General features: G+C 38.6%; 1 pseudogene; it reads right to left on the reverse strand.

Annotated features, from left to right (window-relative positions):
• Gm4036 overlaps positions 1-12,559 on the reverse strand; it is a 137,464-nt pseudogene that overhangs the window by 43,339 nt on the left and 81,566 nt on the right.

The raw sequence follows: 12,559 nt of genomic DNA on the forward strand, positions 1-12,559 counted from the left end.
GTTGGCCATGTTTCTGTTTTGTCTGTTGGGTTCTGAGGTTACAAGTGTGTAAAGCACATCTTACTTTCAATTGCATTTCACTCATTGGGCACAAGCTATTTTTACAGCCAACTTGTTGTGGTAAATATTACTTGTGGATTTCTTACCACCACATAAATTATAGAGGTATGAAATAATAATAATAATAATAATAATAATAATAATATGAAGAGAGGAAATGATAATAAATTAATAACAAGAAATACTATGATATAAAAAGAAATTATATGAAATAATAAAATAATATATAATTATATGAAATAATATGAAATAACAATAAAATAAGAAATAATATTAAATGTGAAATAATAATATAGTAAATGATAATGTGAAATAATATGAAATAATAAAATAATTAATAATAATTAATAATAATAATTATAAGCATTAAAGCACCATCATGGGGCAGATACCATTCTTCTATTCTAATTTCTCTACTTCTTTACTAAGAACCGTGAGTTATCACTTGCCATATTCTTTTTTTTTTTCCGAGACAGGGTTTCTCTGTATAGCCCTGGCTATCCTGGAACTCACTTTGTAGACCAGGCTGACCTCGAACTCAGAAATCCGCCTGCTTCTGCCTCCCAAGGGCTGGAATTAAAGGCGAGTGCCACCACGCCCGGCTCACTCGCCGTATTCTGCCTAGGCTGCTCATACTCTCAGACTCGCCCTCCTGGTCATGCTCTATCCACCCATGGGACCTTTTTCCTGCTTCTTCTTCCCTCTCCTTCATGGTCTCTTCCAAAGACACCAAGGCTGGGAACTGAAGTGCCATCAACCTTTCTTCTTGCCAGCTGCAGGCATTAGATGTGTTTACTGATTGATCACAGGAGGTAGGACTGATGTAATCACAATCCCCCAAATTATCTAAAATATGGGTCCAGAGTCGAGGATCTGGTATTAGACAAATGTTACTCATACTGTTTCCTCTCAGGCTGAACGTCTGAAACCTAGAAAATAACAGACCTTTTAGACAAGGCTTCATCAAGCTAAACATATGGACAGACTTATAGATAGATGGATGGATGGACAGATAGATAGATAGATAGATAGATAGATAGATAGATAGATAGATTTAAATATATAGATTTTATATAGATTTATAGATATATAGATTTATAGATAATATATAGATATATAGATTATATATATTTATTGATAGCTATATAGATGTATAGGTGTATAGATATATACATATAGATATATAGATATGTAGATATATAGATCAATAGGTGATATATAGATGTAAGGATGTATAGATTGAAGATATATAGATGAATAGATAGATAGATATAGAAACATGTAGATCGATATACCGATATATTGTTGTAGGTTGAAATGTTACATAAGGGCAGGTCACTATACTGACTTAAGGGGGTGAAGAAGATGGCAACCCGATAAGAAGAACAAAACTGTGAGCTAACCTGGACACTTCAGATCTCCCAGCCAAAAACCAAGGAGCATCCAGGGACTGGCTCATTGCCCCAGGCACATATGTAGCAGAGGACTGCCTTGTCTCTCTGTCCACAATGGGACACAAACAGGATGTACATAATTAAATGAAAAAAATAATTTAAAAAGAAAAAATGAAATATAATTAAATATATATGCATATATATATATATATGGAGAGAGAGAGAGAGAGAGACAGACAGAGAGAGAGAGAGAGAGAGAGAGAGAGAGAGAGAGCGAGAGAGAGAGAGAGAAAAGTTATCTGGCAGAAAAAAAAATGGCATTAATACATTACTCTTTGACCTGGCTCCTGTATGCAGTATCAGTTGCTGTGATCTGTAACATGACACACAACTATAGCCAATGGCTTGTGTCACAATCATCTGAGCTGACCAAACCCTGAAAGTGCATTGGACATATCTCCAAAGTAAGAAATTCAATATTGCTTGGACCAAGCTAAAGTCCCCAATTTACATATCTATCAATCTGGTCTGTCTTCATTCACAAGACATGAATAAATACATGCTGGAAAATTACAAAGTCAGTCACCCTGTCACCATCAGGTCTTTTTTTTTTTTTAAATGGTGACTCCAAGGTTAGTGATAAAAACAGGTGTCTCACAAAAAGTAACTCTATCAAAAAGTGCCTCACTTGGCTACCCGTCCAGTGTAAGGAGAAAGAACAACCTTGGGATATTTCACACATTGGGTTAAATCTAAGCTGAATACTTAGCTTAGATAGCGCCATTCCATTCCATGATGTTGGTACTTGATAATGTAATAAGGACCAGCATTTATCACTCTCTGGCTAATGACTCTGACCTCATTTATATTGTCAAATAAGGTCTTAAATATTCTAACAAATGTATGGAGATGACGGAGATCCTTAAAGAGGAAATGACCAAATCACTTAGAGAAATCCAGGAAAACAGAAAAAAATTAGAGGAAATCAATAAATTCCACAAAGAAGGCCAGGAAAACACAAACCGAAAATAGAGGAAGCCAAAATTCCTAAAAATAATGCCAAGAAACAACAAACCAATGGGTGAAGTAAACAAAACTATTCAATACATAAAAGTGGAAATAGAAACAAAAAAGAAAACTAAAACTTAGGAAATAGTAGAAATAAAAATTTAGGACTGCAGAAAGGAACTACAGAGGCAAGGTTCACCCACACAACACAGACATGGAAGAAAAATCTCAATCATTGATTAAGCAATAGAAGGAATGGGTAAACCGGACAATGAAAATGTTAAGTCTAAATCTTCCTGATATAAAATATCATGGAAATCCAGGACATTGTAAAAGGACTAAACATAAGAATACTTAGGAAGAGAGGAAGGAGAATCCTCGCTCAAAGTCTCAGAAAGTATTGACAACCAAATCTTAGAAGAAAAACTTCCTAACATAAAGAAAATACAAGAATCATCAAAACACCAAACAGAAGGGACCAAAAAATAAAGTCTCTTCTTTGTGTAATAATCAAAACACATAGTTCAAGGAAAGAATACTAAAAGCTGCAAAGGTAAAAAGCCAGGAGAAACATAAAGGAAGATCTATTAAGATCACAGATGTCTTCTTGGAGTATGTAGATGCCAGAAGGGTTTGCACACATGTGCCGCAGAAACAACAGATGCCTGGATTTTAATATGTAAAAAAATGACTACACCGTTAATGGAAAAAATTAAGATAGTCCACGATAAACTCAAATTTAAACAACCTCTCTCTAAACATACTGACCAACACAAAGAGATAGAGGTAGAATCTAACCGGAGGAAGTTAAGGATATACATGAAAACACAGGTAGTAAATAATCTCTTACTGTCTACAAAAGAAGGGAAAGCACACACACAGCCCAACACCATCACCCGCAGCTGCAACAATAACAACCAAATACAAGGAGTTAGCAATCACCATTTATTGACTCATTCAATAAAAACAAGTTTTTATTTGGGAGAAAATGTAGCTGTAAATTGGCCTAGGATTTTGAGGCTTTTGTGTCTGAAAGCTATATAACTTTCTGTCTCAGGTTGGGTATGGGCGGTGGGGTTTGAAGATAAACTTCTGAGTATGTTTCCAATAATTTTTTTTTTCTGAGACAGGGTTTCTCTGTGTAGCCCTGGCTGTCCTGGAACGCGCTCTAGACTAGTTGGGACTCGAACTCAGAAATCTGCCTGCATCCACCTCCAGAGTGCTAGGATTGAAGGAGTGCACCACCACCACCCAGCCCAATAAATTCTTATCCTTTGCATTGCCCTGGAGTGTGAGTTGTGTTGAACCTCAGTGGACCCAACAACTTAAAAGCTTTACCACACTGCTGATATTCATAGCATCTGTCTCCAGTATGAATATTCTCATAAAAAGAAAAATATACATAAAAAGAAGTTCAATGAAAAAGCTTCACCATACTAAATAGATTCACAATGTTTCTACCCAGTTCAAATTCTTCCATGATGAAAATGACTACAAAATTGTGCAAAGGCTTTACCATATTAAATATACTCAGAGGGTTTCTCCCTCAGCCTTTCAATGGCTAGGAACAGATCTCATGACCAAACCAACTCTCAGAAAAGCAAACATTTAAATTGGGGTTTCTCTGCCGTGCAGTTTGTCTTGTGTGTGCCTAAAGAACTATGACATGCAAAGGCTTTACTACGTTCATAACATTCACATGGGTTCTCACTTGTATGTGATCTTTTAAGTCATCATAGATGACCGTGACATCAAATGCTTTACAACACCGATTACCTTCCAAAGGTTTCTGTCTTTTATGTGTTCTTTGAAAATAATGGAGACTATAGAGTTTTAAAAAGTCTTTGCCACATTGATTCCATTCATGAGGTTTCTTTCCAGTGTGGAATCTTTTACGTTTTGAAGACGAGTGGGATATGCACAGGCTTTAGCACACTGACTACATTCATGAGGTTTCTATCTAATATGGGTTCTTTTATGATTATAGAGACAATAACTATGAAAAGGCTTTTATAACATTGATTATATTTCTAAGGTTTCTCTCCATTATGGATTCTTTTATGATATTGGAGATGACTGTGACCTGCAAAAGCTTTACCACATTGATTACATTCATAGGGTTTCTCTCCAGTATGTGTACTTTTATAACATTGGAGACTACTGAATTGTGAAAAGGCTTTACCACATTGATTACATTCATAGATTTCTCTCCAGTATTTTTTTTATATTTCAATTTTTATTAGATATTTTCTTTATTTACATTTAAAAAGCTATCCCGACAGTTCCCCTATACAATCCCCCGGCACTGCTCCACTACCCACCCACTCCCACTTCTGGGCCTTGGAGTTCCCCTGTACTGGGGCTTATAAAGTTTGCAAGGCCAAGGGGCCTCTCTTCCCAATGATGGCAGACTAGGCCATCTTCTGCTAGATTTGCAGCTAGAGACATGAGCTCTGGGGGTTACTGTTTAGTTTATATTGTTGTTCTACCTATAGGGTTGTAGACCCCTTCAGCTCCTTGGGTACTTTCTCAGGCTCCTCCATTGAGAGCCCTGTGTTCCATCCAATAGATGACTGTGAGCATCCACTTATGTATTTGCTCAGCACTGGAATAGCCTCACAGGAGACAGCTATATCGGGAAAGTATGTGTTCTTTTATGACATTGGAGATGACTGTGTTGTGAAAAGACTTTACCACACTGATTACATTCATAGGGTTTCTCTCCAGTATGTGTTCTTTTATGATGTTGGAGATGACTGGGTCTTGCAAAGGCTTTACCACATTGAATACATTCATAGGGTTTCTCTCCAGTATGTGTTCTTTTATGACATTGGAAACTAAAGAGTAGTGCAAAGGCTTTACCACATTGATTACATTCATAGGGTTTCTCTCCAGTATGTGTTCTTTTATGACGTTGGAGATGACTGCATTTTTTAAAGGCTTGACCACATTGATGACATTCATAAGGTTTCTCTTCAGTATGGGTTCTTTTATGATATTGAAGATGACTGGGTGTTGGAAAGGCTTTACCACATTGGTTATGTTCATGTGTTTTCTCTCCAATTTGTCTTTTTTTATGACATTGGAGATGACTGGGACATGAAAAGGCTTTAGAACGTTCATTACATTCATAGAGTTTCTCCCCACTATGATTACTTACATACCTGCAATGAAAATTGGCACATGTGATATGCTTACTACATTAATTTCCCTGTTCAGTCATTTCATCAAGATGAATAAAGTTTACAAATTGGTCTACTGATAAAGGTGGACCAGATCATCTGGTTTTATCACTTCATATGTTCATGGGGTTCTCCCTCATTATGGGTTGTTTTGCATCTTTCGAGATATCTGTGATGGTTATTTCATGGCTGACATTTATAACATCCTTTTTATATGGGATTTTTATATGATGTATTTCATCTATACGAGGAAAATAGAACAACTCATAGCTTTATAACAGTAATTGCTTTCGTAATTTTTCCTGTAGCGTGAATTGTACCACATTTGACTGTGAACTAGGACAAACAAAAGAATTTCCAAATTCCTAGTACCCATAAAGATTTTCTACAGTGTGAGCTTGGGGAAGTTCCCAGTAAAATTAGAAAACCAATTGATTGCAAATTTTTATCATATTCAGAATGTCTACCAAAGGCAGAATCTGACAATTTTCTCCTAGTTCTGGGATAGAATGCAGTACATTGCTTCTTTCAATATCCCTATGCTCACATGGCTTTTATCCATTGTGACACATGATATATATATTAAAAGAAGAATAACAGATGAAAGGTTTCCACATTGCATTCACACTGTTTGACTTTTTGTTCCTCATAGACATGTAATATATGAATTAAGGTTTCTCCTATGACAACAATCTTGACTCTCATAAATTGTACCCTAAACAAATGATCAATTTCACTATAAGAATATGAGTATCACCAACTTTCCCATGGATTATTTGCTTATTGGAAGGTTTTGGATATATATTTATCACTATTTGATGTGCAATATCTAAGTCTTGTAAGTCTATACACATTGTCAGATCAGTATAGCTCTAATAGAGCTACAAATTGAATAAAGGTATCTCTTAAGGCAATGTTTCCTCATCTTTTTTTTAAAAAAGAGGAATGCTTTGATAGATAAATCAGATAACTACATCGAGGCAGTATATATTTTTTAAGAATAGTATAATTAGGGCTGGCGAGATGGCTCAGTGGTTAAGAGCACAGACTGCTCTTCCGAAGGTCCTGAGTTCAAATCCCAGCAACCACATGGTGGCTCACATGCATCCATAACGAAATCTGATGCCCTCTTCTGGAGTATCTGAGGACCGCTACAGTATATTTACATATAATAAATAAATAAATCTTAAAAATATTGTAATTATAGTTACACTTCAAGTATTGACATTTTACACTCCTGCTTTTCTTTAGAGCTTCCATATCATAGTAAAATTTCCTTAGAGGCATAATCGCATCAGCTTGCACATGAAAATTACCTTTCATTTCTTCTTGAACTTTGACAATGTCTTTCAATATGATGGTTTTCCCAAGTGTAGCCTAAAAGACAGTACGAGAAAAATGAATGATCCAGTATTGGAAATAGGCAAAATTCAAGGTACTGTGAATTTTCACATCACTGGACACTATTTATTCAGCTCAGTCTTCCTTGTTCTCAGTTGTAATAACAGAGCACATCACTAAACAAGAGACATGTTTTCCTACTATTTTGAAAAGCAAAGAAAATTTACAGTCATACCTATAAAAGTGAGGTTCCAGTAGGTCTCCAGCATCACATCTTTGTAGAGACTCTTCTGGGAAGGATCCAGCAAATTCCACTCTTCCCCAGTGAAGTTCACATGCACATCATCATAAGTCACTGCATCCTAAAATATCCCATACATGTGTACATCACAAAACATGGTACTGACATCACTGTAAAGTAAACGTATGCTTCCTTCACCATATATTCATGCAATTCTGGTGCTTCCTCCACTGATTTCCTGACAAAGAAGTTATAATCTAAGTACCATAACATTTTAAAGAAAATTGAGTTGAAGGTTCACCTGTGTTGCTTATGAACATTTTAAATAAATAGGGTAAAGACTTTCGAGAGGAATTCCATTTGAGAGGGAGATGTAGGGTGAAACAGATCAACAGTACTGAGCACATATCTCAGAATTTGTAAGAAGAATCACTAACGAGAAAAATCATGGACAAGCAGGGTATATTTGTTCATTTCTTTAATCACAGAGTCACGGGCAGGTATACATCATTGAGCTGGATGTTAGTCTGTTCTATGTAACACATTCCAGGACAGCAAAGGTTACATATTAAGATCCTTACTCCACTGCAAAAATCAACCACGGAGAAAAAAATGATAGAAAGAACTCAGTTGTTTACTACAGTTCCTACAAAGAAGTATACATTCCCTGCACTTCTGTACTCATCTAGCAGAAACAGGAAGTGTGCCGCTTTAAACTGCAACATTAGTAAAACTTTACTGGCAATCAAGGCACATTTAATGGACCAATGGACAGATGAAAATATTAGTAATATAAGTGTTGAACATAAAGAGCAACATAAGGCAGGAGAGAATGATAAATCAGCCATGGACAGCTCTTGCTGGTCTTCCAGATAACAGTGGTCAATACTAGCATTCACGTGAGCCATGGCTTTATGAACAGGACTTCTGAGTCCACCTTCAAACAACACTAATGATGAGGCACACATGATATTCATATTCACGCATACAAGCAAAACACTCCTATTTATTTAAAAATTTCAAAACAAACACAAGAGTTTGGGGAAATATCAATACCCAGAATCCAATGACTCTGAAGCCTCAGGCAGTATTGATGTCATGAGCATATGCCATCCTAAAAAATAGACTATAACCTATGTGCCCACAGGGTACACAGGGGGCCCCAACCACACTCAAAAAAGAAACAGAGGAGATTGGGAGGAGGGAGTCTGTGAGGGCAGGGATCTAGAGTAGGGACAGTGATCAGGGTGATAATGAATATCTAAATGATAGGATAAACAAAAAAAAGGAAAGAAAGAAAAAGGAAATTTTTGAGTGTATATACACTTTCATCTTAACCAATATGAATCTAGAAAGGCTCCTGCACTGTTCAAATGTCTAAAGTCTCTGCTGACACTCAAGACAATATCTTGACAGCCACATCAGAAAGCAAAGTTGTAAAATCAAACAGCAAGTTATATCTTTCCAACATAAACTGGCACTGAATACCCCTTTCCATTCCAATCGATAGGAATGTGCACACAGGGAGAGAAGATTGGACAAAGGCAAGAAAAACAGCAGGGCAAACACCAAATCCTATAGCTTTGTCTCAAACACATTGGACTTCAATTGCTTAAGGCATAGATGGTGCTCTTCCTGTAACTTCTCATACATCTCTCAGTTTGGGTACTTCATCTCCCTGTAAGCATCTCTCCATGGCAGATTTCTCAATGCGTTAGTTTTCTCCACAACCTGTGGTCACAAAATGCAACTCAAGCATCAACCTCACCACTTAAATTTTAGCAAGGAACTCTCACAGAGTCTTCCCCTGGGATCCTGACTCTGTCAAAAGATGGCTGGAGTGGTGCTAAACTGAAACCATAGAGAAAGAATATATGACTATGCTATTTTCATCTTTCAGTTTCTAGAAGCAGCACGATATGGATGATCCTGTGAAGTTTGGCTTCTAAATTAATGGACCCTGCCTCGCTTGGACCAATTTGCAGCTGGTTTTGTTTAAGGTTCCATTCTGGGATGAGGAAACACGTTGAATGCTCCTTCCATTAATTTAAAACATAGCAAGCAGGAGGAAGTACTACACTCAGGGTACCTTCATAGGTATATACCCACAAGGGCATTTGCTCCACTAAGTTCACAGCCACTTTATTTATAACAGTTAGAAACAGGAAAGAATGCAGATGTTCCTCAACTGAAATGTGGACACAAAAAACCATGTTTCATTTACAAAATGGAGTGCTACTCAGGTATGAAAAACAAGGACATCATGAATTTTGCAGAGAAATGGGTACAATTAGAAACTAATATCTGAAACGAGGTAACTCAGGCCCAAAAGGACATGCATGTATGTACTCACTTACAAGTGAATAATAACCATAAGTACAGGATATCCACAGTTCATTTCATAGACCGAAAGACAGTAAACAAGACAAGGCACAAATGAGCTTGGTTGAATCTCACTCAGAACGGGGTATGAAAGAGACAGAAGAGGCAGATGGAAGGGAGAAACTGGATGGGACAGTAGTTAAGAAAGAAGAAGGGGAGTTTTAGGAATAGGTGGGAGACAAGGGAAGGCCTGAGAGCCAGAAAAATGAAATGCAATTAGCAGATGCTGGGAGGGAGCGGGGTTAGTGTGGGGGCACCTATAGAATGTGCCTGAGACTATGAATGGGAGGGTACAAATGCAGCTAGGGAAGTGATCTTAGCTGAGATAGATAGCATTGAGTTATGGACTATGAACAGGTGACATCTTGCAGTCAGGCAGAACCACCAGTGAAGTGTTCAGTACACCAAAAAAACCAAAAACCTTTTCTCCCAAAATTTGTTCTGTCTGCAAGTAAGGCAGGCACAAAGTTGAAACAGAGACTCAGGGAATGGCCAAACTATACCCTGCCCAACTGATAACACATCCCATGGGCAAGCACCAAGGCTGGCATTACTGAGGATAATTTGTTATACTTGCAGATAGTAGCTTAGCATCATTGTCCTCTGAGTGTCTCCATTCAGCATCTGACTGAAACATATGCAGAGACCCACAGCCTATATTGGACAGGGCTCAGGGAGTATTTTAAAAGAGTTGGGGAAAGAATTGATGGCCTCTGAAGGAATAGGAAGTCTATGAGAAGACCCTCAGAGTCAACTAACCCAGAACCTAGGAGACTCTCAGAGATAGAGCCACCAACCAAAGAGCACAGACAGGCTGGGATGGAGGCCCCCACCATATATGTAGTGGATATGCTGCTCAGTCTTCATGGGGTCCCCAACATCCAGAGTGGGGCATGTCCCTTAAGCTGTTCCTGTCTGTGCAAACTGTTTCCCTAACTGGGCTGCCTTGTCGGACATCAGTTGGAAAGGATGTGTCTAACCCTGCAGAGACTTGACATGCCATAGTTGGGAGATACTCAAGTGGTTCCCACCCTCCCTGGGGAAATAAAAGGGATTCAGTGATGAGGGACTATGGAAGGTGGAATGGGATGGGTGTAACAATTAGAATGTAAATTGAATAAAGAAATAGGGGAAGTCGGGTCGTGGTGGAGCACGACTTTAATCGAAGCACTCAGGAGGCAGAGCCAGGGGGATTTCTGAGTTCGAGGACAGCCTGATCTACAAAGTAAGTTCCTGGACAGCCAGGGAGACACAGAGAAACTCTGTCTCAGAGGAAAAAAAAAAGAAATAGGAAGATTGAACTTATCAATCGCGTAAAAATATACAAATCAGGCAATATTTTTGTTTGTTTGTTTGACCTACTCAATATCTCAGGGCATAAGCCAAGTACAAAAGTTTTCTGTTTTTTTTTTTTTTTGGCCAAAATATCACAGAAATGACCTCTTCCTAAAGTTTTTCAGTCTCTTTTCCACTGAAATAGTATGACCTCAACTTCGTGTGGCTGCATTACTGTCAACACTCCAATCTTCCAGACCCTATGGGAAGAACCGATGAAGCTCCATGTACAGCTTTCTACGATTTTGCCATCTCAATTTCTGATATTTTCCATATTCCTTCAAAAGAGACCAGAGATTCTGTCTAGCAGCAAAATCAGCTTTTGAAACAATTGTTGTTGTTGCTGTTTTTGTTGCTGTTGTTGTTGTTGTTGTTCTACCTTGCAACTCTGCTGCTGTGATGGTTTCCTCTGAGCAGAAGCATCTTAGGTAATAAATGTTTGTTTTACACGGTTCTGTCAGATCACAGCCCATCCTTCTGCGAGCTCAGACTAGAAACTGAAGCTAGAAAATGAAGGCAAAAATATTTGACAAACACTACTTCCTGCCTTGCTTTCTTGCTTGGTCACTCTCTCATGCTCTGTAGCCTCCCTTAGCCTTGGAGCAGGCTGATCCAGACTTTGTCCTTGCTGCCACTAAGAAGGAGATTACCTAGTGTCTTAGACAGGGTTTCTATTCTTAAACAAACACCATGACCAAGAAGCAAGTTGGGGAGGAAAGGGTTCATTCGACTTACACTTCCATACTGCTTCTCATCACCAAGGAAGTCAGGACTGGAACTCAAGCAGGTCAGAAAGCAAGAGCTGATGCAGAGGCCATAGAGGGATGTTCACTACTGGCATGCCTCCCCTGGCTTGCACAACCTGCTCTCTTATAGAACCAAGAGTACCAGCCCAGTGATGGTCCCACCCACAAGGGGCCTTTCCCCCTTGATGGAGAAAATGCCTTACAGTTGGATCTCATGGAGGCATTTCCTCAACTGAAGCTCCTTTCTCTGTGATAACTCCAGCTGTGTCAAGTAGACACATAAAACCAGCCAGTACATTTGACCTTGATGGCTCTATTTGATCTTCTCCAATACTCTGCTTCCTGTTGAAAGGTCCTGGAGACTATCTGGAGACAAGCCCTGTAGATTACCTATGGACTGGCTCCAGGCACAAAGAATGGGCTGGCAGATGGGCCTACCCTCTTTATAAGCAGGGACTCTCAGTAAACTTCAGAGGCTTTGAACAGAAAGGTTTGTCTTGGCCTCATTCTTTTGTTGCCCTCTGATCTCTTTCAGCCCCGGGCTGCCTTTCAGGGGAACCCAGTTCACATGGCCACAGGCGGCAACAATGCTCACCTAGCTCTCTCATCCAACCCAAGACCACTTGCTTCCCTATATTGCCACCCTTCATGGAAGAGTCTTCCTATATCAATTATCAACACTATCTCTCAGAGACATAGAAACCAGCCATTCTGATGGGAGAACACCTGCAACTGAGGCTCCTTCAGATGACTGTAGTCTGAAATGTTGAGTTAAAATAACTATGACACAGAGACAATAATAAATGAGAAAGTTGTAAAACTTCAAAACCAACGATCTAACCATATCAATTACAGGACCCGTGCCACCAC

This window comes from Mus musculus, chromosome 12 (genome assembly GCF_000001635.26).
Source record: "Mus musculus strain C57BL/6J chromosome 12, GRCm38.p6 C57BL/6J".
Taxonomy (NCBI): Eukaryota; Metazoa; Chordata; class Mammalia; order Rodentia; family Muridae; genus Mus; species Mus musculus.